This window comes from Ursus maritimus, unplaced genomic scaffold, assembly GCF_017311325.1.
Source record: "Ursus maritimus isolate PB19 unplaced genomic scaffold, ASM1731132v1 scaffold_21, whole genome shotgun sequence".
In the NCBI taxonomy this organism is placed as follows: Eukaryota; Metazoa; Chordata; class Mammalia; order Carnivora; family Ursidae; genus Ursus; species Ursus maritimus.
Genome location: NW_024424564.1, coordinates 48,204,518 through 48,221,221, shown reverse-complemented (window position 1 = coordinate 48,221,221; position 16,704 = coordinate 48,204,518).

Genomic DNA, 16,704 nt, shown 5'->3' with positions numbered 1-16,704 from the left:
GTGCTCCTGTCAGCGGGGACTTCTCCTGGAACGGGGACGTCTTCAGCTGGTTGGGATCAATTGCCCGTGGCGTTCCACTCACTCCCCCTGCCAGGCAACTGACAGCTTTAGTGGAGAGGAGGAGAAGAACGTCTCAGGACCCTACACCAACCCCTAAGGGGCATGGCCTTCAGTGTGGAGACAGGAGCAGGGTGCATCGGGGGTCTGGAGGCAGGGGGGCAGTTAGAAGCATCCCGGGGCCAAAGAGCCCATACCTAGAGATAACACCTAGGCCGTAGTCCCTGGGGAGCCCTACATGTCCCGCGCACTGGGCAACAGGCCCGACTGACATCCAGCGCCAAGCCTGGCACACAGGCAGCGCTCAGGAAGGCCTACTAAGGGGTGGAGAAGATGTAGTAACTCTGGCGAAGAGAAAAGGTGTGGGTGTGTGTAAGGTGCGTGTATGTCACTGACTTCTTGGGGGGATTTCTTTCAGGTTCATAAAGTCAGTTAGGTATCCAACTAAAGTTGATTTAGCATCTGCTCTGTTCTGAACAGGTAACGATGAAAACACAGTCCTTGCTTGATGAGGTACGCATGCTGGAAGGCTTCCTGGAGGAGGCGTGCTAACCCTGCAACAGACTGGAGAGACTCGGAGACTGTAGGCTAGAGCAGTGTCCTCAAACCTCCGTCTGGGACAAGCAGTACCCGGGAACTTGTTGCAAATGCAGGTTCTCGGAATGCATCAGCCACTCTGCGGTGGGGCCTCGGCCAGGCGGCCGGCGACAAGCCCCCCAGGTGATTCGGTGAGACCCACAGGGCTGGAGTGCGTTCCCACACCAAGGGAGCCAACGTCCTGGGAATTGTCTCCTTTGGCCATGAGTGTGGGGCCTGGAAGCACTTCCCGGGGTCTGTCCAGGGGCTCTATCACCCTGCAGGCTGGCAGGGTGTGTTTGGGAGCAGGCAAAGCAGAAACATTTGTGAATAAATTTGCTATTTCGTATTTCTTCAAAAAGCATCAAAATAATCATCATGAGAAATACCAGAATCTCATTGACATTTTATCCATTGTATCCCCCCAATTGGAGATTACTCTAGAAAGTCACTTCCCCTTTGCTCCCCATTCTTGCCTCTGGGATCCCCCCCTCCTCCAGGAGTCACGGGGCTTCAGATGGGACTCTCGCGAGGGGCCGTGACAGCTGCACTCACTTGTCTTTGTCTGAAGGTGACTTCCTCCCGTTCTTGGAAGATATTTTTACTTGATACAGATCTAGGTGGCCAACCGTTCTGTTTGTTTTCGTCTTTGGTGATAATTACGTTCCAGCCTGTCCTCCATTTAGGTGTGGTTCATTTTGTCTGTCCCTCCGGCTTCTTGACAAGTCTTCTCCTTGCTGTCCTGCAACCGTGATGGAGCCGAGTGTGGCATTTTTTTCTTTATCCCTCACTTGGGATTTATTATGCTTCCTGGATTGCAATTCACATCTTTTATTAATTCTGGAACATTCTCAGCTATGACCTCTTTGAATCATGACTCTCGTCCATTCTCTTCTCCTTCCGGAACCCCAGATAGATGGGCCCCATTTCTTTTTGCTCTAAACTCCCATCTCCTGGCCCGAGATTCATATTTTCTGTATCATTTTCTTCTGTCCTGCTTTACGTATTCTGGTCGCTGCTTCCACCCCATCTTGGCATCCCTGATTCCCTCCTGAGCTGGGTCCGTTTGCTGCCATTCAACCCATCCGTCCATCAGGTTTTATGTCTCAGTTATACCATTTTTTACTTCTAGAAGTTCGACTTGGCTCTTCCTCATCTCTTTCTGATAACTTCCATAGTCTTTTTTTTTTTCCCTTATCCATGGTCTCAATCCTTCTTTCTTTAAATATTTCTAACTCATTTATTTTTATTCTAGTTCGGATCATTCGAACATCTGAAGTCTTTTGATCTGGCTTTGCAGGTGTGGTTTGGGCTGACCGGGACTCATCATGGATTGTCTGCCTCTGGGTTTTTGCACTTGGAGACCTCGAGCAAGATGCTGCACTTCGGGGACCCGGGAGGACCCAGAAGAGGAGAGGGTGCCCCGGCCATGTGCGGGGAAGTCTGCCAACCCAATACCAATTAAGGGTCGTTCATTGGCTTGGGGTTTTCTGGACCACTCAGTGGACAAGTTTGGACCCCTGTCCCCAGTGAAGGTTAACCTGAGTTGACGCACCCTTAGGAAGGAAGGTATCTTTATTTATTGCAGACGCCAGGACGAGTGAGTGTCCTTGTTGTCTCTCTTTGCTGGTAGTTTGGTTCTTAGAGGCTTCCCTTACACTGAGCGCACCACTTTGACGGTCCCAGCTTCAGGTGAGGGTCTCACTTCCTACTCTCGATCTTTTATGAGCTCAAGACCAAATAGGGTCTTCCATTCCCTGGGTTGTGGTTAAAACCCAAGGTTCTAGGCTCCTGTTTCGGGCAAATGCCTTGGGGTCCCCAGAGGTCAGCATTTGCTTCCGATTGCTGTCCAGTCATGTCTGGCTCAGGAACTTCCTTCCTTGCAAACTTAGCTACACATTGAATAGGGTTTGTGGTAACTGTTCCTGCATTTTAGGTGTTTTACAGCCAGAGAGAGTCCGGTACCCCCACCCCCTCGCCACCAGCAGATCGGACTGTAGCAGAACTCTTCACCAAACCATTTCATCTTCCTTTGGGGCTCACAGCTAGACCCCGCCCCCAGCCCCCTACCCCTTGCAGCTAAGCATGGTCACGTGACTGTGTTCTGGACAGTGTGACCGTTTCAGGGCAGGCCCCTGAAAACCTCCCACACGACCCTAGGAGTGAGGATCGCGGAGCCCCACCATGGGTGAGCCCGCCTCTCCAGTCACTTCTGGAAGAACGGTCGACCTTCGCAGATGCCCCGTGAGCGGGGACTGAGGGGTTTACCCACCTCGCAGTTAGCTTTATTCACCGACACACCAGTCCACCAGGGTGCCAGAATTCATGCCCCACTTACAATCGTTCCGCAGTTCGCCGTTACACACATCACCTTGTCAGGGCTTAGGGACTTCAAGCCTTTTATCTGGCCCCGCTCCCAGGAGGCAGGACTGCCCGTCACGGAGACGGAGGGGCTCACTGGCACTGCGAACAAGATAATGGCCTGGTCCTCCTTCCCAGTCCCCAGACCACTTAGATGTGGCCCGACTCTCAGGGAAGCCCTGGGTATTGAGGACATAGAGGCAGACACAGGCGACCCCAGGACAAGGGGATGACAGGTGCAGTGGGGTGAAGGCAGGGGCTGTGGCCACTCAGGCAGCGGCCTATTCGGGCTGAGCTTCCAGAGCCTGTTGGGCTGGACCAGCGGTACCCACAAGCACACTGGGGCAGAGAGCAAGGTGGGCCTTGCTCTGAGTGCAGGCAAGGGGGACTCTAGGGGCAGCCTGGCCCACCTGGCAGGGAGGGGCCCCAGCTGGCAGCGCGTCGAGGCCTGCCCTATGCTGGAAGACCTCATCTCCACAGACGGCACCTTGCTTGACCGCTGCTGGAGTCCTTGGGCCACCCACTGTGCAGACATGCCCTCAAGAGGCCACAAACCTCGAATCACGGCAGAGTCTCCTTCCAGGAATGAGAACTAGCAGTTGGCAACATTCCTGGGTCAGGGTCTACAGTGACGCGGCAGGCCAAAGGATGGGCATCGGGACCCCTACCCTGGGCGGGGCACGGCCTGCAGGGACAAGGAGGGGTCCCTGCTGGGAGCTGACAGGCACACTGCCCTCCCTCACTTGCTGCCTGGCCTCCTAGACCAGACCACAGTCTCGAGAGCTGCTCTGTCCCCCAGCTCTGAGGGGCAGTCCCTTTCCTTCAGATCGTCACTCACTCTCTCGGGAGATTTTGACATCTATAAGATGGCAACTCGGAGCGTCCCCGGGGAGAAGGACAGGAGGAAAGCCATGGGGCCAGACAAGGGTGTGGCTGATTCCACGGACAGATTCAGGGCAGGTGTTGTGCGAGCTGGGTCCGGGGGTTTGCACACTTGAGGACAGAAAGGAGGGGCCGGAGACCCTGCTCAGAGGGTGGAAGACAGCACGGGCAAAGGCAGGGAGCTGGGACAGGCCCTGGTGAGTTTGGGGAGTGCTCAGGGCCACCAGGCAGTGTTGGGGGAAAGGGAGGGTGAAGCTGAGGAGAGAAGCTGAGATTCTGCACTTTGCTCTGGAACGTTACAGCGCCCGACCTCTCTCCGGCAGAGCCCAGCTGAGAGAGGCAGAGCAGAGAGGTTTTGCAACCTTCCCCGTGCACCACGAACCGCCCCAGGACATGGACCGTTGGTGGATTGTGCTTGACCAGCATTCACTCCATGACTACCCACCCGGGAGGCCAGGTTCTGGGGAAACAAAGTGCCCCTTAAAAACCCACCATCTCCTCCTCCCCTCCTGCCCTCCCCACGTTCCCCAGGACGTAAATCCCAGAGGGAGGAGGAGGTCTGAGCTTGGGGGCGGATTGTGGACCCAGCTCCATCCATTGCTGCCCGTGGAGGTCCCTGGGGCACGGGGTCAGCCCACGGAGTCCTTGCCACACCCCGATTCCCCGCAGCCTGGACCAGCCCTCTGACCTGGACGGGGACCTACTTGGGTCACCACCCTACACTCCAGAAAAAAACTGTTTCTCCTCCGGTTACCCTGGTTTGGAATAGAGCCTCTGCGTTTTTAGGATTAAAGAGCAGTGGGGAAGCTGTTATGAATACACAGAAGCCCACAGACACCCGGGAAGGATAGTTTATTTTCACTTACATTCTCCTTAGGACCTGCAGAGCCAACCAGAAAGAACACAGCCCTTAGCATAGGCTCATCAGGGCTGGAGTCCTGGCGGTGGGCCCTGGGCAGGTCACTCTGCCTCTCTGAGCCTCTGCTTCCTTGACCACAGAAGTGGGAACAGTGACATCCACTTCTCCAGGCTGACATGAGGGCGAAGGCCTGAGAAGCCCCAGGCATACCAGAAGTGCGTGACCAGGTTCCGGTCCGTGGGTCCAGCACCTACTGGTTGGGCTCTTGTCCCTTCCTCTGTCCTTGCCTAGAGAAGCTTGTGGGGACATGGGGCACGTAACAACGAACGTTATTCTGGGGGTGTGAGGGGTGAAGAAGAATTTCAGGTAGGGGCACACACCAGAGCCATGGGCCATGCTATTGTCCTCTCCTGCTTCTCTGAACTGGCCGAAACGGCTTAAAAATGCATATTTGTGGGGACTGGGGCACTCAGGGAAGTGTTTCCTATGCCTCATCGATACTTTCAGGAGCAGGGACCCAGAGGTCTTCCTCTCCGGCCTGGGCTGCGGATGGACTGAGCAGCCCTCGTCTTGTGAAAGGAAGGACGGTGGTGAGGCATCTTCGCCTCCACATGTGGGACCCCACCACGTGGGAGTGAGGCACCCAGGAGCCCCGGGCAGGCGTCCGAGCCACTGACCCAGAAGAAAGGAGTCCCGCCTCTCAGGGAGGGCAGGCTGAGCCAAATGGTGCCTCCCAGTCGTGGCGGCCACACCGGCTGTGCATCTGCTCTCGTGGAGGAAGTCAGGCACAGAGGTGAAGTCCACGTGCCTAAGTGTCCACAAGCTTCCCGCAGCTACACCGCAGAGCCTGGTGGACAGAGCCTCGAAATACTCAGCCACTGTTACCTGATTTCACCCACAAGGCAGTGTGCATCTCTGCATCAGAGACTGGGAAACTGAGGCACAGAGAGAAATGACATCCCTAGGCTGACACAGTTCAACCCTTCTGAGCACTCAGACCTGGAGAAATCGCAGCTCTGCCGCTTGCTCACTGCACAACCCTGATGGAGTAGCTCTTCCATGCCTCAGTTTCCCCATCTGTAAGTTCAGACGCATCATTGCTTTCTTGTGCACTGGCTGTAAGAATGAAATGAAGTCATGCCCGTGAAAGAGCCCCATCGGGCACCTCGCACAAAACCAACCTTGATCCAGCCACAATGCTGTTATTCGAATTTTCTCCCGTGAAGCACTGTGTATTTGCTAAATAAGTCATTTTTCCCAACATTTTACTATGAAAATTTCACACACACAGCATAAGTTGAAAGAATTTTAGTGAACCCTCATATATACCTCAATGGTAGAATTCTGCCATTTACATTGAATGATCCTTGCTTTATCAATATCTACCCACAGATCCATTTATTTTTTGATGCATTTCAAAGCAAATCGAAGACATCAGTCCAGTTCCCCCTAAATCCTTTAGCATTTACTGCTTTGGATGTGAAATTTACATACAATGAAATGTACAAATCTTGAAAGTCACTTGAATTTTGACAAAGGCGTATCCCCGTGTTGCATAAACCCCCGGCAGAACGGAAAGATTCCCGGAAAGATTCCTGTGACCCTCGTCAGTCAGTCCTGCCTCTACTCCCCGGAGGCGACCACTGTCCTGATTGTCTTTTCCACGTTGGAGTCGTTTGCCTCTAGCAGAATCTCACCTACTGAAGATGCGACTTCATAACGCAGCGCGGCACGTACCTGGACCCGTTACCAAAGGCTACGTGACGAATCACTGCAAAGTCCAGCCGCTTAAAACAACACATTTATGGTCTCACTGTTTCTGAAGGCTTGACTTGGCCCTCTGGTTCCTGCGGCAGCAACCGGCTTGTTGGCTGTGGCTGCGGGCTGGCTTCCGGGCTCGGGAGAGGGAGACCTGCTTCCAAGCTCAGTCAAGCGGCTGTTGGCAGGCTCGGTTCCCTGGAGCTTGTAGGACTGGGGGCCTCATACCCCCCCTCCCGATGTCGGCCAGAGGAAGTCACCTTTCAATTGCTTGTCAGGCGGCCTCTTATGATACGGCCGCCAGTTCTCACCAGAGGAAGTAAGTGACATGGGACAAGAGGGCACCTGCTCAGGGGAAGCCAGAAGCTCTTTGTGGCCTAGTCTCAGAAGTGACGTCCCCGGAGCGAGCCCTGCCACCCAGCTGGACTAGCTCAGGTGGGAGAGCGTTAGGCTGAAGAAGTGACCTCCCATTACATTTGTTATTCATTGGGAAGAAGTCACTAGGTCCAGCCCACATGCAAGAGAAGGTCATTACACACGGGCCTGGGGACCAGGAGGCAGGATCCTTGTGAACCAGCCGAGGAGCTGCCTACAGCACTCTCAGGGGGGACACCATGGCCTGCCCATTGCCAGCCAGATCGGCCTTCCTGGCAGCTCTCTCCAAACGCACATCTGGCTCTGGGAGATGACCCCGGTGGCCGACCTGGGTCTGTGTCCCTCACCAAGGCCCCCTGTAGGAAGGTGCTCCTCCCTCACCCGAAGCTGACCAGGGCCTTGAGGTCCTGATCTTTGCCTCTGCCATCCTCCCAGGAAGAAGTGCTTATGGGGAACACCCCAATATGGGCGCCCCAGGGTGGGGGTGAGGAGCTCACCTCCTCCTACTTTGAGCTGGCAAGTCCTGATGGCTCCATTTGTCCAGGAGACTACTCGTCATTTTCAGCACCAGCATGGTGGGCTGTCCCTTCATTGGCCCAGGGAGGGTGACTCTGGGCCATGGTCACCCAGAGGGCTGATGGCAGGAAAGACTCTTGTCTCAAGTGCCCTTAACTTCACCGGAGACACAGGAGGCAAGAGACAAACGCACCGTGTGAGGACAAAGAGCACAGAACCAGGTCCCCTCTGTGACTCGCCCCTGGCTTAGCTGGAGAGGAGTGCAGTCTCCCTCCCTGGAACCTGGAGCTTGTCTTGGTCTGAGGTGTGATTTCTGTTATTGTAAATAGGAGGGAAATGGCCAGGGAAAACAGCAGAGGCCCAGAGGACCAACCAGAGAGACAGATGGACAGAGAGACACAGACAGAGAGGGAAGAGTGAACAGTAGAGATGACTGAGGGACAAGGGCAGGAAGAGACTGAAATGCAGGGGACACAGAACAGCAGCAGCAGCACCTGGGGGGGGGGCCTCCTTCCAGCACCCCGCCCCTACTGCCACATCCTCCAGGGGCTTACATCTTGGCCTGAAGATAAGGAGACCCCAGAAGCTGCCCACCTGGCCCCCTGCCCCGCCACGGGCAGCAGGAGCTGGCTCGGGGTCCCCAGGCAGCTGCACAGGGGGAGATGAGACCTGAGTCCCTGGGAAGAGGGCACAGCCCAGCGGGCACTGCCACCCACCTCAGTCTGGACGTGTCAGCTCAACAGGGTGGAAGGAGGAGTCTTGGCCCAGGAGCTCTCTGTTCTCCCAGAATCGACCCGGTCATTTCTGGGGCTGTCCCCCACGCCAGGCAGATCCTCTGCCCCTTGAGCCTGCGGGCCCGCGAGCTCAGGCCTTCTAGAGTGATGGTTCTTGGCCAGGAGGAGGCTCCCCATGGCCACTCCTCTTGGGGTCAGACCACAGACCCAGTCCCCACACGCGTGGAGCTCAGGACTCATCTGCTGGNCCCGCCCCTCCCCCCGTCTTCCTCCCTCCCCGAAAACTCACCAAGCTCCCCTTTGGGCTTTTGGAAATAAAACCCAGGAAGTGTGGAGAACCATCAGGGAAAGCGACACAGCTCCCCTGAGGCCGGAGAGTGCCAGAAAGTCAGGGAGGGCAAGGGAAAGGGGGAAGGAGGCCAAAACCCCATCCATGAGCTCTCCATGAGCTCTCCCAGGATTTGCCCGGCCTCACATCCAAGCCAGGAGCTGCGTGGGGTCTAAAATGGTGCAGCGGCTGCAGAAAAGAGCAGGGCAGCTCCTCGAACGACTGGACATGGACTGACCACGCGGTACAGCAGCCCCACTCCTGGCCACGCACCCAGAACACTGAGCACAGGGACGCGAGCAGACGTCTGCCCATCGTGACCATGACAGCCTGACGCCTCACAGGGGAAGCTGGAAACACCCCAGGTGTCCCTCAGCAAAGACCCAGAACCTGGTCCGGCCAGTGATCACTCAGCTGTAAAACGGAAGGACACGGACCCGTGGTCCGTGGTCCGCCGCGGGTGAACCTTGAGGCCGCAATGCTCATTGGAGTAAGCGGGTCGCAAAACGACGATCCCCAGGTGATTTCACTTCGATGAGGTCCCTGGAGGCGTCAGGTTCCTAGAGACAGAAAGCGGGCTGGGGGCGGGGAGATGCTGTTTGCCGGGCACAGTTTAAGTTTGGGAGAACGAACAATTTTGGAGACGGATGGTGGTGTCCGTGGCACAGCGTCGTGAGTGCTAATGCCGCTCGGGGGTAAACTCAAACACGGTGACAATGGTAAGTTTCAGGTGTACTTTTACCACAATGCAAAAACATGCATGGCTAACTTAAAAATACAGTGAGGGGGCACCTGGGTGGCACAGCGGTTAAGCGTCTGCCTTTGGCTCAGGGCGTGATCCCGGCGTTATGGGATCGAGCCCCACATCAGGCTCCTCCGCTATGAGCCTGCTTCTTCCTCTCCCACTCCCCCTGCTTGTGTTCCCTCTCTCGCTGGCTGTCTCTCTCTCTGTCGAATAAATAAATAAAATCTTAAAAAAAAAAAAAAAACACAGTGAGGGGCTGCGTGAGAGTCGGCGGGGCGTGGGGACAGCCTGGAGTGGCAGGACGTGTCCCCGCGTGACAACGCCCAAGTTGGGGCTTGCAGGCTGAAGTCCACAGAGCCCAGTGAAGGAGGCAGAGGGGAGGGGGATGGGATAGGAAGCCACTCTGGTTTGGGGGGGAGGCCCAGAGCACCCAGAGAGCCTTGCACGGGTGGGGCAGAGACAGGATCAGAGGGCGTTTCTGGGTGCAGAGTCAGAGGGGACATGGCAGGGAGACCATGAGCAGACTTCCAGGGCAACCGAGGCAGGCGTATGGGCGGGATGCAGCCCACCTCTACCGCCCATGGCCCAGGTGGGTCCCTTCCCTTCTCTGACAGGCTTGCCAGATTCAGCCAATAAAAATTCAAACTTCAGATAACAGATTACTTTTTAGTGTATGTCCCCAATATTGCACACTTCCGCTTAAAAAATTATTCGCAGTTTAAAATTTAACTGTGAAATTCAAATTTAACCATGTGTCCTACATTATCTGTTGAACCTACTGTGTGAAGGGTCGCTGATGCCTCTGCATGGCCGTCTCCCTCTCCTCCTCCAGGCCTTGGCTCACTGGACTCTTTTCTGGGGGGCCGTCCCTGACCACTGGGGTGGAAGGACCCTCCCCCTCCCGCAGCCCCTCCCCGTCACACACATCGCCTGCTCCATTGCCTTCCTGACACTGGCCAGGCTCTGAGACAGCCTTGCTCATGGGTCTGTTTGCTCTTCATTAAACGTCCCCCACACTGAGATGCTGGCTCACGGGGGCCCAGACCTGTCCCTACACCCCAGCACCTGACACAGACCTCGCACATAGCAAGTGCTCAGCAAATACCTTCTGAAGGACAGAAGGGGTGTCACCCTGGGGGGGCAGTCGAGAAGGGGAACCGGAGGATGTGGGTGGTCTGGGGGCACGGTGGGTTTGCCATGTTTGCCCACCCTGCCGCCTCCCACTGGCAACTCGGCCACTGTCCTCTGAGGCTCAGGGCTGCCTCGCCAGGAACCAGAGCTGCCCCTGGCCTGGCCCAGATATGGGGTCTGCAGGTCCGACGCAGGCCAGCCCAACCTTGTCGGCTGCCCTTCCCCACAGGACCGGCCTCCTGTCCACACAGTCCCGAGGCAGCCACGTTCCCATGGCAACGGCAATCGGAGGTCACAGCGCTGGAAACCAGAGGAGGCCTCCCTCCGGGAACACCACCACCGAGTCAGAATCTAATTTTCATCACAGCCATAACAGTGGTTTCGCATAATGGTACACACGTGAATACCTGACGTGCCAGTGCTTATTTGGTTAAAATTCATGAATTCAGGTCAAAGTAAAAAGTGCTGGTGGCTGAAGTTTTTCATTCCCTGAAAGTATTCTTGGGTGTCATTTGTTTGTTTTTAAGTCAGTCTCTCTCCTTGGCAGCAACTTGCTTTTAATCCCATTATTAACGGATGAGGGAGGGGAAAGTAGAGCAGCGCTGGGCTCCCCGGGGCCCCAGCAGCTCTGGAGGGAGCCACGCGGCAAAGGTGACAGTCACCCCCAGCACCGCCTCCCTGTGTGACCCAGAGCACATCCTTCCGTCTCTCTGGGCCTCCGTTGCCTCTGGTAGAGACGTGAGGGAAGGGTTTAGCTGGTTTTCAAAATCGCGTCTGCTTCCAAGACACAGGTACGCAGCTGACATTTGCTGAGGCCCAGGCTGGCCCCAAGCTCTGGGCCGGGAGGAGGGGCTGTGGTCACTGCCTTGCAGCTGGGACTTAGTCAGGAAACAGACAAAGCCATGGAGCAGCGGGGGGAGGCTTCCTGGAAGAAGTGACATTTGAGATGAGGCCTGAAGGGGTAAGTGAGAGTGACCCAGGGGAAGGGGAGAAAGGGAACAGGTGAGGCTAGCGGGTGGGCCTGGTCCTACAGAGCAAGGCTCAGGTGCTCAGGGCCAAGGCAGTGTTTGTGACAGAGAGGGAAGAGGGTGCCCACTCAGCCAAGGGGTGGCCACCACGAGGCCTGGGTCCCCCAACACTGGTCACACCAGCAGTAGGGCCCGGGCACCGTGGGTGGGACCCACGTGCAAGGAACCGCAGGCAGGGCCATACTGGGATCTTCTCTGGGGACTCAGTGCCCAGCCGGCTCAGGCAGGACCCACTAGCTGCTGTTAGTCACCTTGTCATCTTCCTAAGGATTAGTGGAGGGAAAGGAGCCAGAATGTGCCTGAGGCCTCTGGTCTGCCAGCTGAGCGGGGCCCCCCTCACCTGCCCCTCTTGACCCAGACCTGGGCCCTCCCTCTGGCAGGCAGCCGGGAGAGGTCACAGGCAGAGAGAGAGGCCTGGGCTGGGGTAGAGCTGTGGGGTGGGCAGCGCACGGGTGGCCCTCAGAGGGAGGGTAAAGCCTGGGAAAGGACAGCTGAGGACAGGCCTGGCCGCCAGCGTCCTGGAACAAGGAGGCAATGGCAGGGTGAGGACAGACACCGCAGGAGCAAAGACTGGAAGGGGAGCTGCAGGAAACGAGGCAGTGATGGGGGTATACCTGCCGAGGGGTCAGGATGTTATCTCACGGGCAGCCCAGAGCCGTGGAGAAGTGAGGGGTCCACTGGGCCCCGTGGGAACACGGTGCCGGCTGCTGGGGGCTGTGGACCGGAGGAGCTGGCCTTGGCTCTGGGAGGTCTGTGACCGGACACGGTCCCCCCAGATGCTGAGACTTTAGCAGGCAGCAGAGTGGGGAGAAGGGGAAAGGGCGCCCCGGAGAGGCTCACGGCAGGTAGGAGGGCAGGTTTGGGGATGGGTCGATGGCGGCGGAGGCAGAGCGAGGAGTCAAGGCCAGCGCCCTGGTTTTCAGCAGGGGCTGGGAGATGGGCGAAGGCCATCTCGGGATCTGGGATCTGTGGAGGCTGAGGTGCCAGGTGGGGGAGTCCAGCAGCTCTGTCTCAAGGGGCTGGGAGAGGAGGGGCTGGAACCAGGGATCACCCCCAGAGCCCGGGTTCCGTGGGGACCTCTTGGCCCAAGATCCCCAGCTGGGCGGCTAACCCAGGCCTCACAGGTGAGAAGTGGGGCTCAGGGTGGGCAGCTGGCCGGCCCAGGGCCACATGGTTCAGACAGGCCTGGGCCTCCCTTGGACTCGGAGGCCTGCTCTGTCGAGCCCTACCCAGCTTTGTCATGTGAAAATGGGGGTAAGATCCCTGTCTGGACGAGGGTAGGCGGCCCAGGAGCCGGGGCCAGGCCTGCTGTCACAGATCCAGGCACCGTGGCCAGTGCGGGTCCTACACTCAGGGGCACATGTGTACATGCATGAACCTCAGCCCGGCCCTCTCTCCTGGGGCCCCTCTGCTTTGTCTACAGGGAGGCAGACACCCCCCTCCCCCGGTTGAAAGGCCTCTAAGGAGCCCCCCGAGACTCCCAGAGCAGGAAAGTGCAGGGCTCTGAGCAGGTGGACGGTCGGCCTGGAGCGCAGTGTCCGGGTCCCTCTGAGGAACCTGGATGATTTCTCGATTAGGTCCAAGAGCGGCAGCAGCCACCAGAAAGGGATCACAAGACAAAAACGGGGAGCACAGGGGTGAGAGGACAAAGGGTGGCCTTGGCTCACCCCATTCTCTAGAGTGGGCGGGGCCTCAGAGATGGAGGTGCGGCACTGGAGGTCATACCCGATCCCGAGGTCCCCGTGTCCCTGCCCAGCCATGCCTCTGAGGAGGAGAGAAAGGACACATAAGGGGGACAAGAAGAGGCCCAGATGAGGCTGATGGGAACGGGCAGGCCCTCTAGCCGCCAGCTTGGCTGTTCTGCTCTCCCAGCCTGTCGATGCCCAGTCTCTGGACCTCTCTGGGCCTCTTGCCTCACCTAAGAGGGCAGCAATGACAGCTACCCTTCCCAGGGACAAAACCCCAGCCCGGTGTATTCCCTCCTCCCAGCAAGCGCACAGCAATCTTTCTCGGGCAGTGTGTCCCTTTCCTGGTCTTAGGCAGGTGTGCCACCCCCATCCCCTGGATCCCAGAGTTCAGGCCTGGCCAATCAGAGCGTGGCGTCTCCATGGCACATACCCAAGCCAACTTGGGACTTGGCCAGACTGTCAGGGAGGGAAGCTTTCATTCTTCGGGGGATGGGTAGACAGCCCCTAAGCCTGGGCGGCTGGTGGCCACTAGGAGGGGAGGGGAGTAAATGCAGAAGGAAGCAGATCCAAGAGCTGAAGAGAGCCTGTGTCCTAGTAACATAGTTGGAGGGCTTGATCCAACGACACCTGAAGCCAGCTCCATCTCTTGAACCACGAGTTGTTTGCTCCTTGTTTTTTTCTTTCCTCTCTCTTTTCCTTCCCTCTCTCTTTTTCTTTTATTCTTAAGCTCATTCAGGTTGGGCTTTTGTCCTTTGCAGCCAAGAGAATCCTAATACCCATGATAGGAATTCCATTAGCAGTGCCAAAGGTGAATCGATTATTCTCCTGTGTGACCCTCCCACGCAGGCCCAGCATCTTAGCTACAGAACCAGAGCGTGAGAGCCAGGCTCCACCCCCTTCGCGGCCCAGCAGACCCCAGGCGGGAGAAGACCCTCCCATAGGGTATTTTTCTAGGTCCCAGACGCCCTAAGCCCCACAGCTCGAACTTGATGGAGAACCTCTCACCACCCCACCCCGGGAAACCCCCAGCTCAGCACCACCCTGCAAAAGAAAGAAAAGCACAGGCACAAGGAAAATTTCTGAAATAGGCTTCTGGGTTTTTATTCAAAACAACATGGTGGCAGCTGCCACTTGGTTTCTCTACGCCTGGGCCATCTGGGCCTGCAGGGACCAGCGCCGTCAGCAACTAGGAGGGAAGTTCATTCTCACCATAGAAACTGTACAGCCACTCAAGAGTGCGATAGTCACAGCGGCAGGGCAGGGCCAAGGGCTTCCTGGAGGCAGCGACCTCCGCCTCCACCCCAGGCCCTAGCCAAGCCCAGGCTCCACCAGGAACACTGATTATTGCACAAAGACAAAAAGAGTATGTGTATCTGGGCTAAAGAGCGGCTTCTAAGACCTCAAGCCCTTACACAGCGCAGCAAAGAGGGCCAGACGTGGCCGGGTGAAGACAGGCCAAAGGGGTGGTACTGTGCACGCTTTATCCTTTAGGGAGCTGCCAGGTGCAAAGAAGGCTGGGCAGGGGACAGGAAGAGGGTTCGGCCGGGGTAGGCCACAGCCCCATCAGGTCTTGGGTCCATGTGCGCAGATGCCAAGGTTCCTGGCAGCCACCACTCCGTACAGCCCTGCAAACAGACGGCTTGGGGAGTCCCGCACCAAGTTCCCCACTCTCCCTGGGGCCAGATCCGTGTGCGTTAGGGCGCGTTTGTGCTTTTGTGATGAATGGGTCACAGGAACAGGAGGGCAGAGGGGCCATTCAGCCCGCCCTCGCCCATTCTGGCTTGTCCCAGCCAGCCGATCACGGCTTCCCTGATCCCCTAACTCCTGTAGCTCCCAGAACAAAGCCCAGTGCTTGGGAACAGCATCTGGAGCCCCCCGGGGAATAAGCTCCCTCTCCCACGACCACAGCCCCTCCCACCCCTGAGCAAGCCTCTACCTTCAGCTATTCCCACCTCTAGACACACCCTGCTCTGTCCTGCCCGGCTTCGCTGGGGCCAGTCCCTTTGCCTAGACCGCCCTCCCCATGTGTCTGCTCATTCCGGGGCCGCAAGGATGAGGATAAAGGGATGGCTTCATGTCAGACACACCACGGTGTGTTCCCTGCCCAGGCACCTATCACCTGGTGACATCGGAACGTCACTTCTCTGTGTGTGAAAGAGCAGTGCACATCGCTCGGGGCTGCCATGAAGATTAAAGAAGATGACACGCAGGCCCGGAAAACGGACGCTGTTGACAGGTGTCAGAGGCCAACCCCTTGAACCCCAATCCATCCTCTACTTGGGTCTTTCCAGGTCCCACATCCCTCTTCAGCATTCCAGCACCCACGTCCCTCCAGGAACGTGCTGGCGTGCACACCTAATGTGCGTGCGGCCTCCCCTCCAGCCACGGTGGCTCGGGCCCAGCGCCACGCTGGGAGGGAGAGAGAGGGAGAGCACCTGGGCCCTCTTCTTCCCCAGATGAGCACCCCCACCCCAAAATAGCAAGCAAGGGAAGCCAGCACAAGGCTCGCCAGAGCAGGCAGCTTGGGACTTGGGCCCAGCCTCCCCCGACCCAGCTGAGAGCTGCTGGGAGCAGCAGCGGGCAGGACCCCAGGTCCAGCTGCTCCCTGAGAGGGAAGCTAGACAACCATCCCGCTGGGGGCTGCTATCCTGGGAGGGGGTTCAGTGCCTGGGCATCACCTTGGTATCCATACAGCGGCCCACCATCCACACTTCGAGGGGGGGAGAGCCAAGCTCCAGAGGGCTGACTCGGGTCTGACCACCGCGCTGGCCCACTCTATGGTGCCAGCAGAGACCCGCAGGCAGCTTCCGCCTTCTGGCCCCCACTCCTGTTGACCACTGGGTGCACTCTTCCCTACCCCACATACCCAGGTTCTGGCCCCCTGCAGAACTCTAGGGCACGGAGGCACCCTGAGCTGGCCACTTCAACCTCTCCAGGCCTCAGTTTCCTCATGTGGGAAGTGGGCCTGCCCACCCTTCCACTCCCCGGACCGGCTCCGAAAGGCAGGGCTCTGCAGACCGCAAAGCCTGAGTCACTCGCCACCTCCTCCCTTTGCTGCAGTGCCCAGGCCCCAAGCGGCCAGAAGGTACCCAGAGCCCATCCAAGCAGCCAACCCCCCAGTACCACTCGCCAGCCTGGCCCAAAGTCAAGTTCTTTAAGGTCAGGGTCTGGGAACGAGGACAAGGGCCCCTCCGCAGGGCCCTGCTGAAGCCATCTGAGAGCTCACAAAGGCAAAGGGCCCGGTTATTGCTGGAAGTGTAGCGTCTCCCCAACTTGCAGCATTTTCCACCCCAGGATTCCGCCTGTCTGCAGACCGCCTCTACCACCACGTTCCCAATCGTCTTCTTTAAAGGGACCTTAAATCCACTCACTTTTGAAGACTTTCCCTCGACCTGAGCAATGTCTGTGGAATCATGGGTTCAATGTACTGTTTATTTCCTAATAAATACTGAAATAAATGCATATCTATTCAAAGAAAAAATGCCCGACTGTGAACCCATTTGGGAAGCACTGCTAGAGTGTAACCTGATCTGGAGCCTGGGAAAGTGGTGGGGGCAGGAGAGCGAGGCTGGTCCCAGGGCTAGGCAGGTGCCCCCACCCCTGCTTAGAATCCTGTTCTCCCCTGAACTCTACTGGAGGGGGCAGAGCAGCTCAGGGGCGCGGGGG